We start from the raw sequence: 15776 nt of genomic DNA, 5'->3' as shown, positions 1-15776 counted from the left end.
AAGATTGCAATAGCGTGTTTGGTACTAGATATAATTAATCCAGGGGTATCATTGATGGTCTGTTTGTTGAATATGCAGAAGTTCTGATCAAGGCCAGTGGACTGCTGCTCAGTAGAAGGATAAATACCAGAGAAAGCAAAAGGAGTGAATTAAGGAAGGCGAGGCTGCAGTGGAACGTACGAATTCTGGATCGCAGAAAGAATTAAGTCCTGCACCCCTTTCAAGTTGAATATGTAAGCTGAGATTTACAGGAAAGCCTAGCCAGGGACCTGGAGGAAATTCTCCTGTGAAAGTCCCCTTTGCCCTCTATGTTTGCAGAGGCAGTGTTAGGTCTCCTGCAATGCCCACAGGGCTCTCATTGCTGGTACATGCCCGTCTATGGTGTCAGATAGCTTAAAGCAATTTAAAAATGTATTTTGTCAGGAGGTGAATCAATAAAACAGGCCAAAGAACACTAGCAAATGAAACACGAACTTCTAATATCTAGCCTCAGTATCCAAGAAACACAGATAATGCTTTTAGATTAATGATTGCATATGCAATTAATATTTTTTATAAATGAATTTTGTTAATAAAGTATCAATGGACTGACATAAATGTGCTAAAAAACTCTACATTAGATCAATTGAATGTTAGTAACAAAACCCTAATCCTGACTATCACCTGAACCATGCTTTGAACTCTAACCCTGGGTTATTTGCAAAAGGTAGCTTGTTCAATCTACAATACTTTCCATGTACATTAACAATGGGTATATTATCCTAAATTAAAGTGTGACTAAATCATGTTGCGTTTCGAAGAATGTACCAGACAGAGAGCATTTTATGGTTGCAAAAACAAGGAAAAAAGTCTTGTTAACAAATGTCCAGGCAAGTATTTCATTGGTGGAGACTCCTGTGGTGTTTTTTTTAACTTCTTCAATTACAAATAATTAAATCATCAATGTAGAGTGTGCAAAGAGTGTACCTTAAAAAACCATGAGCTTCATTCACACCAAATGTGCACATTATTAAGTACAGCTATTCTGATTGTCCTGAGAAAAAGCTCAATGTGTGTGGCAGATACAACACAGATACAACTGTGGTTAAAAATACACAGATATGTCCTTTAAATTCTGTAGCAGTTCTCACAGTAGGGTTTGTTCTGTAATTGGGTGCACTTTGAGCCTCTAAAAAAACACCATCTTCAGGCTGACACAGTAGCTTAACGCATTAGCACGGTTCTGTGCTGACCCTGCGCATCACGAGGTCAAGACTTGGAATTACAGCTCTCATTGTCAAGCTGGGGCCCAAATCTTGCCTGGAGATGTGGCAAATTTACTGGTCTCCAGACTGCACAGCTAGGGGATTGCTGTGCGCGGATCTGGGTTTGCGAGTGCCCTCGAGGGGGATAGAGAAATTACTGGCAACAGCAGAACTTAGCGACTGAACAAGAGTGGCAGGCATTGGTGAAATCTGGGCAAGCCGTCGGCTAGTGCTGCTCTGACTATTCCCACTCCGCAGTGAGGATTAGTGGGGATCCAGCACAAGAGCTCCTGCAAGGGCTGTAGTGTACACAGAATGAGCAATTTGGAAACCGTGATAAAAGAACAGAATGTCCACACAACATGCTTTGACTTGATACTAACAATATCTGGACTGTTACTCACTTCCAGTTAGTGTTGCAAACGAGGGATGTGCTGGGGAGCGCGTACTTCACTGCGGCACAGTGACAGATAAAGTATTCTGTTATGCTACGGGCATTGATTTAAATTCTTTCAGCTAGTCCATTCTTTCAATTCAGGCCATTTTACGGGGATTTTTTCCCCCCATAATAAACAAAATATAGAACCATTTTAATGAGGTGAAAAATCAAAGAAAAGTGTTCCTGTTGGAGTAGGTTTACTCACTTGTTATATTTTGACTACTAATATCCCCACTTGTCAAGCAATCATATTTGTGCCCAGAGATACATATCCAACTGCAATACTAAGAGTTTCAGATTGTCCCTAAGTCATAACCAATAAGAGCAGGTGTAAACATGAAGTTTTGTCAGTCATTCTTTATGTCTTTATTTGTGACTGAAATGCAGCATATGTGGTTCTTCTTAAAGTCCTACTTACATTTGGATTATAATACCTGCATAAGAGATATTAGTGCTTATTCCTGCAAAGCTGTATTGAAAAGGTTGGGTAGGAGCAGGCAGTATGTTGGTTGTGATCCAAAGGGTGTCATGAGACTGGAATGGAAACGAAATCTCCCCCTGCTTTTCTCTGTTTGCCATCCAAGACTAGGCACAAAACTAGACTCCCACTCCCACTCTCACTTTACCAAACAGCACACCCTGTGCACACACACACTAACTCAAACACGCACATGCACACAAGTGCCAATGCACACACATGCTACTGTGTTACTCGTGTTACTCGTGTGTGTAAAACCCTCTCACGGGAACTTACACACACGAGCATGTACATGTACATGCACATCAAATGTCATTAATCATCAAAATCAAATGTTCCTTTGATTTCCCTTACTTTACCAGTCTGAAGCTAAACACAGTTGGCTATACCAATTCAGACAGCAATATCGTTAAACACTTTTTCAGGGGTTACTGTCTATGTTGGGACAAAAAATGTCCCCACATCGATGGCAGTACATAAAGAAAAACACTCATGCTCACTGGATTCAGGCTAGAATGTGCCCCTCCTACACTGTCATGCTCAAGCAGTGCAGGTCCATTACTCGGTGCTCCCTATCAGCAGTCCAGTCATACACTGACACCACCACACTTCAAAGACAGTTCCTTTTGATGCTCACCATCAATACTCGTTTCATCCATCATAGGTTCGAAATCCGGGGCTTGGTTTTAAGCACTCCTTCTTTTGAGCAAGTCAATCAGCACAAATTTCACACCAGCATGTAAATAGTATGCAATGCGTAAGTCATTTTCACCAGGTTTTTATTTGATTAGAAATTTCAGAGAGAGAATTAAGTAATGCTTTATCACTTTCAGATTTCACAGAAACCACAATGACAACAGTACATGACATTACTGTTCTGAGCTGTGATGCTTCGTGAAAATCCAAAAATGTCCACTGTGGACAAGAGGCCCTGTTTAATGACAAAAATACTTTCACTCTTTGCTTGGTTAGGTTTGTGTGAACACCTTCCCTGTGTGAAGTATGGTTTATACTTCTCTTAGACTCAAACAATTTATTAAAGTTTCTTCTGAAAACAGAGAATTTTATTTGGAAAACCTTTTTGGTATTTCCTTGTACCTTCTTGCTTGTACAGTACATAAAGATATTATCCTTTTAAACCTAATCCACCCCAATCGCTAAACATTACAGTGCATTTCTCAAATGACAGAGGAAAAGAAGGCATGAGGATTCTATCATCTGTGTAAGACACTTAAATCGTTGTGTGTCATAGCTACTTTTCTACAGTATAATCATTCTCGGATACAGATGGATTTTCCTATGAATACATTATTTAAAAATAGGGATTTACAAACTTGAAGGTTTACTTTACATGGCTTTCAAATGTAGAAGTTTAGCAAATACTTTTATCTAATTTGCCTGCTTCACTGTGGCAGGTTAGAATCAGCAGTTTTAATTGGTGTTTCCTTAATGCCGTTAAGGTTCATTTCATACTGGTGCCTGAAACCCACTTGGAAAATAAATTTTTCACTTGGTGAGCCAGATCAAAGGGTAAATCCTGAGATCAAAGACCAGTATCATGCAGCTCTGGTCACATTGGTGTTGTTTACATGAATGCTAAAGGCATTGATATGAAATATTTTCAGTTAAAAATATATACTTTCTATCAGACTATTTTGATGTGGCTTTTGAAGTACATCAATGCACTTGGAAATTATTTAGGAACTTTACATGTCCATTTTTTTTGTCAAGCAAACTTTGCCATAATTCAATATATATGTATTGATTTTCTTTTCTACTTTAATATACACACTTTTAACATGTAGTAGAGCACCACTAGACAAACCTTTTAAAAGGATGACATTTTCACAGGCTGTCTCATAACTATCTTCTGGATTCAGCTGTAGTAAGAGGACACTTAAATGTCCTAGAGGGAGTTTTGGCGATAGCACAGACATCAGTGTGCACGATACATGTCTTAAATATACTGTTTTTCTTAATTGTCTACAGTTAAATATTGATAAGTAGAAGCATTGATAAACAAAGATCTTTCTGCAATCTTTGCAGAAATCTAAGCCAGACAAGCTGTTTCTTATCAACATCCAACCTCTTTCTTTTGATCGCAGATGCTGCTTAACCTTTAAGTAAGGATTTTGCCTCCCGCTCCAAGACTGTGCCACTAACCGATCCCACAGGTATGTGGTTCATGATGAAATTGGCAGCATTCTCTGTCTTGAATTTTTCCTTTTGCACAGTATAAGCTGGGGAGATCGGAGCTGTGCACAGGAAGCTGGCAGCGTTACTGATGAGACTTTCTTCCCTATCAGAAGCTGACCTTTGACAGCAAGGTATTTGCTAAGATAACTGTGGCAAGAGAATGTGTGGTTCACTGGTTCAGGGCTTCTCTGTATTGCACTGTCTCTTGCACCTCTGGGACACAGGTCTGAAATCCATCTCTTAGCAGTGCAACATGCAGTCGCCTACAGTTCTTATACTCAGGGCTTCATTCAAGTAATAGGAAACAATGTGACAGAATCAAAATTAAAAAGCCATTTTAACTTTCTCATCTTTGTTTATTGTAAAAACAGGCAATCTGATGGCATTTTGGTGTCTTTGGCCACTTGCATCACTCATAGAAACACAGCTGCACTCAGATCTCCATCGCTGACATACACTGTTTGCAAATCTTTTTTTTTTTGCTTGCAACTGAATGCATTTGAACTGGACCTGCACTCTTTAACTGCAGCAGTGATCTTCCATAGCTTGATTTTTATGTTTCATTGCTATTGCACCAGCTTCACATTGATGGACAGATCTCGACTGCAGAATGCATTGAACTTGTTCTTAGCCCAGCTGCGCTTTAATCACAGGCATACTGTATGTCCCTGTTGGATAATTAACCAGGAATAATAACACCCAATATGAAAATGCATTGCGAAATGTTTACCGAGAAACTTGAAATAAGCTTCAGTTGACAGTCGGCCCCCTGGCCAGGGGACACATCAAGACCCCCATACAGAGAGAGACATTAACCAAGAGGCCACTGTGCAGGCAGAAAGGTGCTGAAGGAGGGCTGCAGAAAGGGGAATACCAGACAGACAGTGGGGGCGCACTCTGGTATTTCTGGTTTTGCAGGAATCGACATCATGGAGGATGAGAAGTTAGAGCAGCAGAGTTAAAGACGAACTTGGTTCTTGATCTGAGTGGCAACTGAAAAAAATATCCAATTGCTGCTTGTACTGTTGTAGCAAAAGAAGCGTAAGTGGTATGTTGATCATAGAAATGCTTCCAACGGAAAGCTCCTTTGAATGAAGTACGTGAACCCCTGCAGTGGATTTTCTCATGAGGTCAAACCCATAAAGAAGAGACAACAACTCTCATCGCCACACATTGTCTGCCGATACAGGGAGAGCGGAGGCTTAGGGGCATTACTGTTTAGAGTGCCAGTCTGGCTGTGCTGGCAGCTGTAGCAGGGGATCCGTGGAACAGCAACACAGGCGTCAGACTTGCCTGTGGTAAGGGAGGGAGCATTAGCAGGAGCTTTGTGACACGCCTGCCCCGCTGGGTGCAGGAAGACTAGGGTGGAGCTCCATCCGTCTGGGCCCTGGCGTGCTCAGCAACACCTTCCCACAGGAGTAATCCCTGAAAAAAAGGGATCTGAGCGTGCAATTATCTGGAATTACTCTTTCATCCTGCAGTCCGGGTTCTGGATTCTAAATTCAAAATTGGAATTTATCACCACCGCTTTGTATGGCTTTTTCGTGAGGAAAAGTGAAGCTTGTCATGGGAAATTAATAAGACAGCGGTACTCATCTATCCTTCTTGAAGAATAATGCCCTTTTGATTGCAACGTTATGACCTTGTAGTCTGATCTCTTAATTGCTCATGAGCTGAGCAAGGCTGAGCCTGATCAGTACTGATGTAAGATGTGGTGGTGGACCAGTTGGTGCTGGTCTTCCTTCTGGACCAGACTTCTGGTCATTAGAGATCCCAAAGCAGTTTGTAAAACAGGGATGTGACTGCTGGTGTCCTGGTTAAATCGTTAGCTTAACCTTCTCCCTTAATTCAATTACTCAAGAAAACTCTCACATTTTCACCAGATCTGCTATGTAGGTGGGTGTTGAGTTTTAGTGATGGGTTCACTCCTATATGTGAACTGCTTTGGAATACAGATGCAGCCATTCAAAACAAGCTTTATATATATACTTTTATATATAGTGTATATATAAAGTACAATATCTTCATATTCTTAAAGGCACAACCAATAATGTAGGAATTATATTTTTATTTCAATTACTGTAATAATTACTGTATTTTGCAGGATTTTCTAAGGGCCTTGATCACTTAATTACATATCACAATATTTTGTGAAAATGTTTAAAGCAAGAAAAGACATATACTGCCAGTCTTTACGTGCTCCAACATTTGGTTAATTCCAGCAGGCAGGTAAATGCTTTAAGGGTCCTGCAGTGCTTGATGGACAGTTTGCTCTCTCAGGGCTCAATAGCGAAAACATTTGAAGTGTAAACTGCTGAATATCTGGCTAGTTTCAGATGTCATACCAGAGTTATGTGGCTCTTTGAAATAACAGATGCACTTTGACGCTCAGGGCCAGAAGCAAACACAAAACGAATGCTTGTTTAAGACACTGGAAGAAGTGGCACAATGCATCAGGTAACATTGCCTTTCTGGCTGGTTTCCATGTACCTCTTACACTGCTTGTGTGTGTTAAGTTGTCATGTCTACTTTAACAGTGATAGGAGATGACTGGCACCTGCACACTCTCAGGTAGGATGAGAAAACACTTAGAAGCTACAAGTTGGGACTCGACACTCGTAAACTATTTGCCTAATTGTGGATGGCTTTTCGAACAGTGATGTTTGGTCCAGTTTGACTCTTTCCATGTGGTGGCATTGCTCAGTCCTGAAGGCGAAGTACTGTATAAGGTCAGTATAAAATAATGCTCTTTGAAAGCCAGGACGATCTTTTCTTTCCAAAGGGTTCGTGAGATGTGCCCTAGTCAAACACAGTGGTGATCAGACAACAGCAATGCAGGAGAAGTGAATAAAAAAGGACAGATGTGTTTCCTGCTAATGGCGACTATAGAAACCAAAAACCAAACCAAAACCAAAAAATTGGGTGAGAACTTGCTCTCAAGTCGCCTGATCTACCCCTATCATGAATTTAATGGAAATCTGAGCTGCCATGTTTGTGGAAATCTCTCTACACTGTGACAGGAAATGTGCACAAGTGTTTTACTCGTTGTGCAAATATTTTAAAAAGTCAGTAATAGTAATTCCTTACACTTACATAGCACTTTTCTAAACACTCCACTCAAAGTGCCTTACAGCTAATGGGGGATCCTCTCCACCGCCACCAATGTGTAGCCCCCACCTGGATGATGCAACAGCAGCCATAGTGCGTCAGTATGCTCACCACACATCAGCTGTCAGTGGGGAGGAGAACAAAGTGATGAAGATGATTAGAAGACCATGATTGGTAAAGGCCAATGGGAAATTTGGCCAGGATGCTGGGGTAGTACCCCTACTCTTTTTGAGAGACAACCTGGGATTTTAATGACCACACATTGTCAGGACTTCAGTTTTATTTCTCATCTGAAGGACGGCACCTTTTTACAGTATAGTGTCCCTGTCACTATACTGGGTCATTAGGACCCACACAGACTGCTGGGTGAGTGACCCCTACTGGCCCCACTAACACCTCTTCCAGCAGCAACCTTAGTTTTTCCCAGGAGGTCTTCCATCCAGGTACTGGCCAGGCTAACACCTGCTGAGCTTCAGTGGGTTGCCTGTTGTGAGTTACAGCTCACAACAAGCTGCTGGCTCTAAACACAAACAATAGAAACTAAATCTCAGCTCTTGCTTCATTATTGTCATTTCCCCCCAAGATTTCTCTGATTTAAATTCAGTTGATGTTATCTGGGAGTTACAAAAACTATTAAGTGATCGGAACTGAAGGGCATGTGATAATTCACTAACGAGTGAAAGGTTTTAAAGATCTTTAGTAAGAATGTACTAATTCTTGCAAAACTGATACATAAATTTAACAATATTTCATGGTGCAGGCAATCTTTTTTTGGCACTCTGATCTGGATGACAGTGTGACTTCATTTGTGGTGCATTAGAGAATCCTTTGGTGTTGCTCTCAGTAGCCTTCGCTTAAAATATTAAGCATTCTTACACGTCTGTTTTTTTTAATTAAAGCATGTTTTGTATAGTGCTTAGCAATATTAAAGCATAATTTATGTTTCAGGAGTTTGACACCTTGACATTCTGGCACCTCTGTTTTGAATTTCAGCATGTGGTTTGGCATGTTTGTATTAATAACATTGTGATCTCTGAAGGCTATGCCCCTAGGCTACTTGAACAAGACTACTAAAGAAAAGGATTTCAAAAGGAATTCTATAGCAGTCTTGGGATTCACCAAATAAGTCCCAATACTTTTGCTTGATAAAAATCCATTTCTTGCACACAAACGAGTCAGAGTTGGGGGAGGGTTCTATGTGTTTCTGCTTTCCATCATTTTGCCTGTTTCCTTTCAAGGGCTTATCAGAGTTATTTACCACTGCAAGAAAAGAAGACACAGTACCCGAGCTGGAATCCACCTGGTGTCGTGTTTAATAGAAAAGCTCTGCGTCTTGGCTGTTTTAAGTTCCAGTTTGCCACTTGAGTTCTCCAGAGAATTGTGTATTTGTGCATGGTGAGGAAATTGTTCGGGAATCTGTGTGATTCCCAGATTAAGAGCCGAGCATGCCCCTGGGTTTGGGTCTGTCCTAATTATTCAGCCATCATCTCCAGGGCTGATTTCGTATGAAGACATCCTCTGTACTCACTCTGAGCCCTGTGCTCCCCGCCACCAGCCACACCCTCACACACAGCTGCGTTCTGGGCAGGACAGGTTAGCGGCCGAGCAGCTGACATCTGTCCAGATGTGTTACAAACACTCATGAATGCACAATGCAGCTTTGTCCCCACCCAGTTTCGATACAACACTGCAACCCCCAGCCATGTGTACAGTGACAGCAAACACACAGCAGCCCATGGGTGCTCAAAAACAGATTTGGCCAACACATCCAGGAATTAGTGAAAAAGTAGGTAAATTTTGAAATCGTTTAAACACATCACACAAAGCATTTACATGGAGCAGATGCAAGCAATTACATTATATTATTAATACCCTACGTTTTACTCTGGGCATACTAATAAATCAAGTAATAGAGACAGTGAGGGGAGAAGGAACTTCATCAAGAATCAAGAGTTCTTGCGAATGTCTGTCCCTGTAGAAGCCCAGAAACTGAATTCTGCATTTTCAAATGATTTGACTACTTCGTTTTAATAAATGAAATACCCTAATTATCCATTCATCCATTTTCTTATCACTTTATGCAATACAGGGTTGTGGAGGAGCCAGAGCCTATCCTGGCAGGCAGTGGGCACAAGGCAGGATACATTCTGGATGGGACGCCAGTCCATCAAGGGGACACACACACAAACACAAACATGCACACATTCACACCAGGCTCTATTTTCCCAGAAGACAATTAACCTACTGTATAACAGCATGTCTCTGGAGCACCTAGAGAAAACCGACATTAAGATCTGGAGAACCCACAAACTCTATATCATAATTATATTTCATATAGTTTTTGCATAATTATATAAAATAAGGATGACACAGTGGCACAGTGGTTAACATTGCTGTCTTGTGGCAGTGGGGCCCTAGGTACAATTCAGAAACTGAAGTGCTATCTGTGTGGAGTTTATATTTTCTCCCTATGTTTGTGTGGATTTCCTCCAGGTGGTCTGGTCTACTCCCACATTCCAAAGACTGTAGGTTAATTGGCTTCTAGGAAATTGACTCTGGTGCGGGTGTGTGTGTTTTGTGATGGACTGGTGTCCTGTTCAGTGTGTATCCTGCCTTGTGCCTGTTGCGTGCTAGAATGGGCTCTGCTGCTAACTGTAATCTTGGACAATTATTGGATAAAGCGGTTAAGAAATGGACAGATAGATGATACCATAATAAAATAACATGAAAAATATAATTATATTAAAAATGAGAATAAAATGAAATATCCAGATAACAAGTGCTTAATGTTTACAACATGCAGCAGTAACAGTAACAGACCATTTTAAACATCTACAGTTTTATTATATTTATTATATTAATTTTAATATTAGTCCTTCATTTCTGATATGAACTGTTCACTTCTCAATATCAACAATTTCAATTTTGCTATCAAGTTTTTTTCAGTCTAAAAACTATTTGTATCCATAATAAATACTGATATTTGAAATTGAGTGTTTGATATCAGTATTCACAATTAAATATTCAAATTACACTAATTACATTAACCACCTGCATTTAATCACACCTTATATTTGAACATTGGGAGATTAAATGACAGAATACACATTAGAAGGAGTGACACTATTTCTTTGTATATAAAAAGTACCAAACAATTTATATTGATTTCAAAATTGTCTAAATACATCTATATTTTATATGTAGATAATAACAGAGGGGTTAAAAACCTATTCACCTTTTGATTTTCCATTAAAATTGAGCATGATAGCACAAACCCCTTTTCTAGAAATAAGAAATACCCATGTGTTTTTATTTTTACAATTTTGGAGTCTTTTGACAATGTACATCCTGAAGTTCAAGGCTGCTCTGAACTGGACATTGGTGTTTTTATTGTGTATTTATTCATTTAATCCTCCTCTTGTAAAGCAGAAACTGCTTTATAAAATCAGCACAATGGCTAACCTACAGTACCTCTCCCTTGTGAAAGCTTGTCAACGTGAGTTCGGTGTAGCTTTGCTCGCCTACCTGCTGTCTTATTATGAATATCTTGTTATTAACACATTTATACAGATGTGGGCACTGTCAAGTATAACAAAAAGTGATTTAATTGAAAATGTATGTCACATAAAAATGAATGCATTCATAATTCTGTCATGTTTAAATAAATCGTACATTATATACTACATTTCCTCATGATAACCTGGGGGTACTGTTAAAACATAAAATATTTAAAAAATGGTGAGAGATTGATTTACATGGAATTAGCATATTAGAATAAAACTAGAATATTAGAAAAACAGAGCATTAGAATGCACATTTGTGTACAAGCAATGGCCAAAACTAGGATATAAGCAAACTACAAGAAATGTCAAGCACTGAAGTACCAACCCAGACGCATTGTTTTCAAGGAAGTGAAGGCAGGCATTCATTCTTTTTTTGTTTCAATAAGTCAGCCTGTTTTTTTCTGCTGCTGACACTGAAATAATTTCACAATATACACGGGTACTGCAGTAGCTTTCTTAACAGACCATTAAGGACACACATTTTATATTTAAAGAAAATAGATAGGTTTAATTGAATTTCCAGTATCTTCCACTAAAGATCACTAGAGTATAGATAATTCCCTTATCCACTTCAATTAAGACCCTCTGCTGAGCTTACTGAAAGTCTATGACCATGCTGTTCCATGGTGGGACCTGCCAAAATCAATTACATAGGCTTTGTTAGATGTGGTTTGCTATTTCCTGCTAGTGTTCATGATGATAGTGGATAGCAAGAAGAGTTGTAACTCATCTATAACTGTTCTGGCCAGGACTTGTCTATGAAGTGTCCTTGTGTTAATTCATGTGTGTACACAGCTCAGTATGTATACTGTATATATATTATATGTACTGTACATACAGAAGGAGAGCGGTCCATAATAAAGTGGTCTGCATTGCATGACTGTAATACTTCAGAAAATACTTGTAGTTTTTCAGGTGGCTTGTAAGAGACACTCTTGCCTTGGATCCAGTGCCTCATCAATGCCCCAGCACGTTGCTGGTCTACTTTTACATATACAGGGGAATTCACCGCACTCCAAGCAGACTTCATGACATATGACGAGAGGCTTCTGCCAACAATTTTTAACTCTCGTCCTCCTGAGGGAATCGTATTGCATGCTCTGGAGTTCTGCAAAAGAGCACCAGTGCTCAGGCGCTCATTCCATCTCAGTTTGCAGCCTGGGATGGTGTTTACTGTTCTGGCCATTGCAGATGCCCCTTTCTCACCAGTGACCAAAAGGGTTTTTAACATACAGCATGTTAAAGCAGAGTCACAGTAACACACTAACAAAGCAGACTGCGGGTTTACAGCAGACCCCATTCACACTTATTTGCTTTGGGAATGTTTTGCCCTCTCATCCACATTTAAGTTTTACATCAGCCTAGGATGTTCAGAGTTGCGACAGAAGAGAAGGCTCATTGCTTTTTGTTCCGTGAACATGTGACATACTGATGAGACGGAGCTGCGGTGCTGTAAAGTGGCATGCCGGGAAGAGTTGAGAGCGCCTGTCCAGAAATGGAGACAAGATGGTTACTTCATTTCTTCCAACATTGTGTTATACTTCATATACTGTAGCACTACTGCTACAGTACATACTGTAGAATCAAAAACATTCATTTAGGCTTTGACAGGACTCAAAGTTAACCACTTTACTCTCTACTTCCCCTATCTCGGCATTGTTATTTATGAATTTCTCCTTTGAAGTGTTTGATCTCTTACCTATTACAAACATTAAGTGCCAGTTGAGATCGATTGCTTTTTGATTTTTTTCAATTTGTGGCTGTTTTTGACAATGTGTATTAAATCATTTCTGTGTCCATTTTACACATGTTCTCCAAACAATGCTGAATAAAGACTAAACATGTTTTACTACGGGTTCTTTGTTCCATTATTACATAAGTCTGACATGTAAGAATGCATAATGTCAAAGGATTGCAGCAGTTATTGTATAGTGACTTGGCATTGGTGTACTAGTGAACAAGTCATACTTCATACAGCTGTACATATATATTAATTTCAGAAAAATGTCCAATTAATAGACTCTGGCTTCCACTGTAAGAGCCATTTACCTACTGTAAAAGCCATTACTTGGGATATGTAAAGTATTTGGGACCTGCATAGGTCTTACTGTCAATCTGCACAGTTTTCTTCTAGACAGCTGTGGGGGTTGAGGCTGTGGTCAGCTTGGGTTTCCACTGTGTGCCAGGGCAATCAGTGGAACACACACAACGATAATTTCACAGGAAATGGCCACGCAGTCTTAGAGCAAGAGAGAGTTTTTTGTTCAGGTGCACGGCAGTTTCCAACCTCTGCTGTCCTCGCTGGGAAGTTTAATTTCATAATTGAATTCCAGCGGAATGAACACGGAGTAGGACTGCGAACATCATCCAGCAGGTGTTTCTAGCAGTTGCTCCAGAGGTAAACATAAAAGCTTAAGAAAGGTTACAAACGAGAAGAGGCCATTCGGCTCATCTAGCCTGGGTGGTAGTAAGGAAAATAAAAACTACTAAAAAACGCCTAAATAAAATGATGTATAATCAATGTACAATCCTGTAAAAATACTGTTATTAAAAATAGTATATACTGCAGTTTAAAGATAATATAAACTTTTTGTCATCATCAGCATTATTATTGTTATTGTTCTTCTTCTTGCAGCCTTTGCTGCTTTTCTTAAGAGCATTCATATGTGAGAAAAAGTGAACCTGGACTGACCTATTAAGCAAGTGTGAGAGGGGTCATCGATGGGCTATTTGTCCAGCATTTGCCCACAGGGAAAATGGGGCCCATGACAGAGGTGACTGCCCATCTGAGAATTTACAGCTGCTCCTTGGTTGCTCACAAACAACAGAACAACCCCAGCACTGACACCCAAAGCAAGTAATGATCAACATTTTTAGTAGACCTAAAAAAATACTCTTTTCTTAAACAGAACATATATGTCTTTTTCCTTGTTTGCAATAAACCCTGTCTGAGACAGGTTAATGCTGTATTATGCTTCCTAAAATTTAAGTTACAGATTTAAAACCAATCTGATTCACTTCCAGCCCCAACTCTCACATTTAACAGTCACACCAGACATTAATGACACAAATTGGGTAAAACGTTGAGACTAGAAAGCACAGTATTGAAAAAATCATCTGTTGCTCTGTCATCTTTAAATTTTAAATACAGTATATAATTATATGACCTTTCAAAATATGAATATGTCAATATTTCAGTGTTTTATGAAAATGGCCTTTGATTGTAAGTATGGCTCTTGAAAATTTAGCATTTACAGTTGTTAAAAAAATGTTAGAATTATAAAAAATTCCAAAGAGCTACAGAAGCAATAGGTAAAAAAATGGTTTGTCCCAGATATTAATTTAATTTTAAACTGAAAATTGTTTAACACCTTTTTCTTTTTTGTGAACAGGATGTTTTAAGTTTGCTTTCTAAAAAGATGTGCGTCACTTTTAGAGGTACAGTACATAGGAGACAGATGACTTTCTGAGGCAGTGCAGACATAACCTGCATCCACTTTCTTTCTGAAACACTTCCAAATATCCCTGATCATGTTTTCTTTTGTTGTACTTTGGAGGTGCCAAGGTTGAAGGACTTTTTTTAAAGAGTTACATTAGTCTGTGTATTGAACAGTCCTATGGTCTTCCCCCCTTCTTCAGCCCAGAATAAAGAAAAACATGTCGCTATGACCTTTGGACCCTGCTGGTCCCATATTTGTTGTCCCACAGGAAGTGAAGCACATGCCTGAACATTTTAGATGACATCAGTTTAGCAGAATGGGATCACCAGCAACATTCAGAGCAGCCAAAAGACCAGTAAAAATGGAATTTTTTAGGATTAAATTTAGTACTTCTACTAATCATTGTCATCATAATCATGACTCTTGGGCTTAGCTTTTCCAGTTGGCCTTAAATCAGAAACTAAAATTGTCAGACTCAGTTCTGCAGTTTCCTGAATAAAAAGCCATGAACTCAAGTGCTTGGTACATCTGTTTCACAAACGTTCATTCAAGTATAATAACATGGTTTCTTGTGTATTGATTCATGTCACGCTTCAGTAGGTGTTCAGGATGACTTCAATGGATGAGTGACTTTACATTTGTAGCCGCTCTGCTTACTAGCGTGCAGGGCCTGAAATCCCCACGGAGGCATGATTAGTCAGTGGTATACCTGTACTTCTTGTAAACTGCCAGAAACTCCTGTCCAGTTTTTATCAGTGTGGTTTAACATTCAAGATGCTGAGCTGTATACAAGGAGAATGAATGCTAGCTTGGGGTATAAAAAGATATCTGGATCGCAGATTATTTTCTCTGGGTGTTATTTTCTGCACAAGGAAATTGAGGAAACTCAAGCGTGAAAATATAACACTCCATTCTAAAAGAATGTTGAAAGGCAGCCTTTCAGAAGATGGTAAAAGCCATTACACTAAATACTTCAGAGCATGCGGGACAAGGTGTCCAGTGTAGTTAAATCACTTCTTTCACTACAGGATCTGTAGTTTTGAAAAAGGGGAGAAGGAAGGAGATTACACTCCTGTGGTTACACTGTCTCAGAATTTCGAACAACTGAATGTTTCTGGGAGGAACAGCATCTTGCGTGACTAACTTTTAGATGAGAAAAAATGGTTGCAGGCCCCAGTTGTTTAGATTTTGCAGAGATGTAAAACAGAAAATAGTCTGGATAGGAGTTCTTGGTCCCGAAGGAAGCAAAAATAACTTCCTTGTCTAGCACATCTGTTTTTCCTTGTTTTCATTGTGAAAGTCACATTT

Source organism: Lepisosteus platostomus, chromosome 7 (genome assembly GCF_059453375.1).
Source record: "Lepisosteus platostomus isolate fLepPlt1 chromosome 7, fLepPlt1.hap1, whole genome shotgun sequence".
NCBI lineage: Eukaryota > Metazoa > Chordata > Actinopteri > Semionotiformes > Lepisosteidae > Lepisosteus > Lepisosteus platostomus.
The sequence above is the reverse complement of the archived record's forward strand: the minus strand, read 5'-3'. Positions refer to the sequence as shown.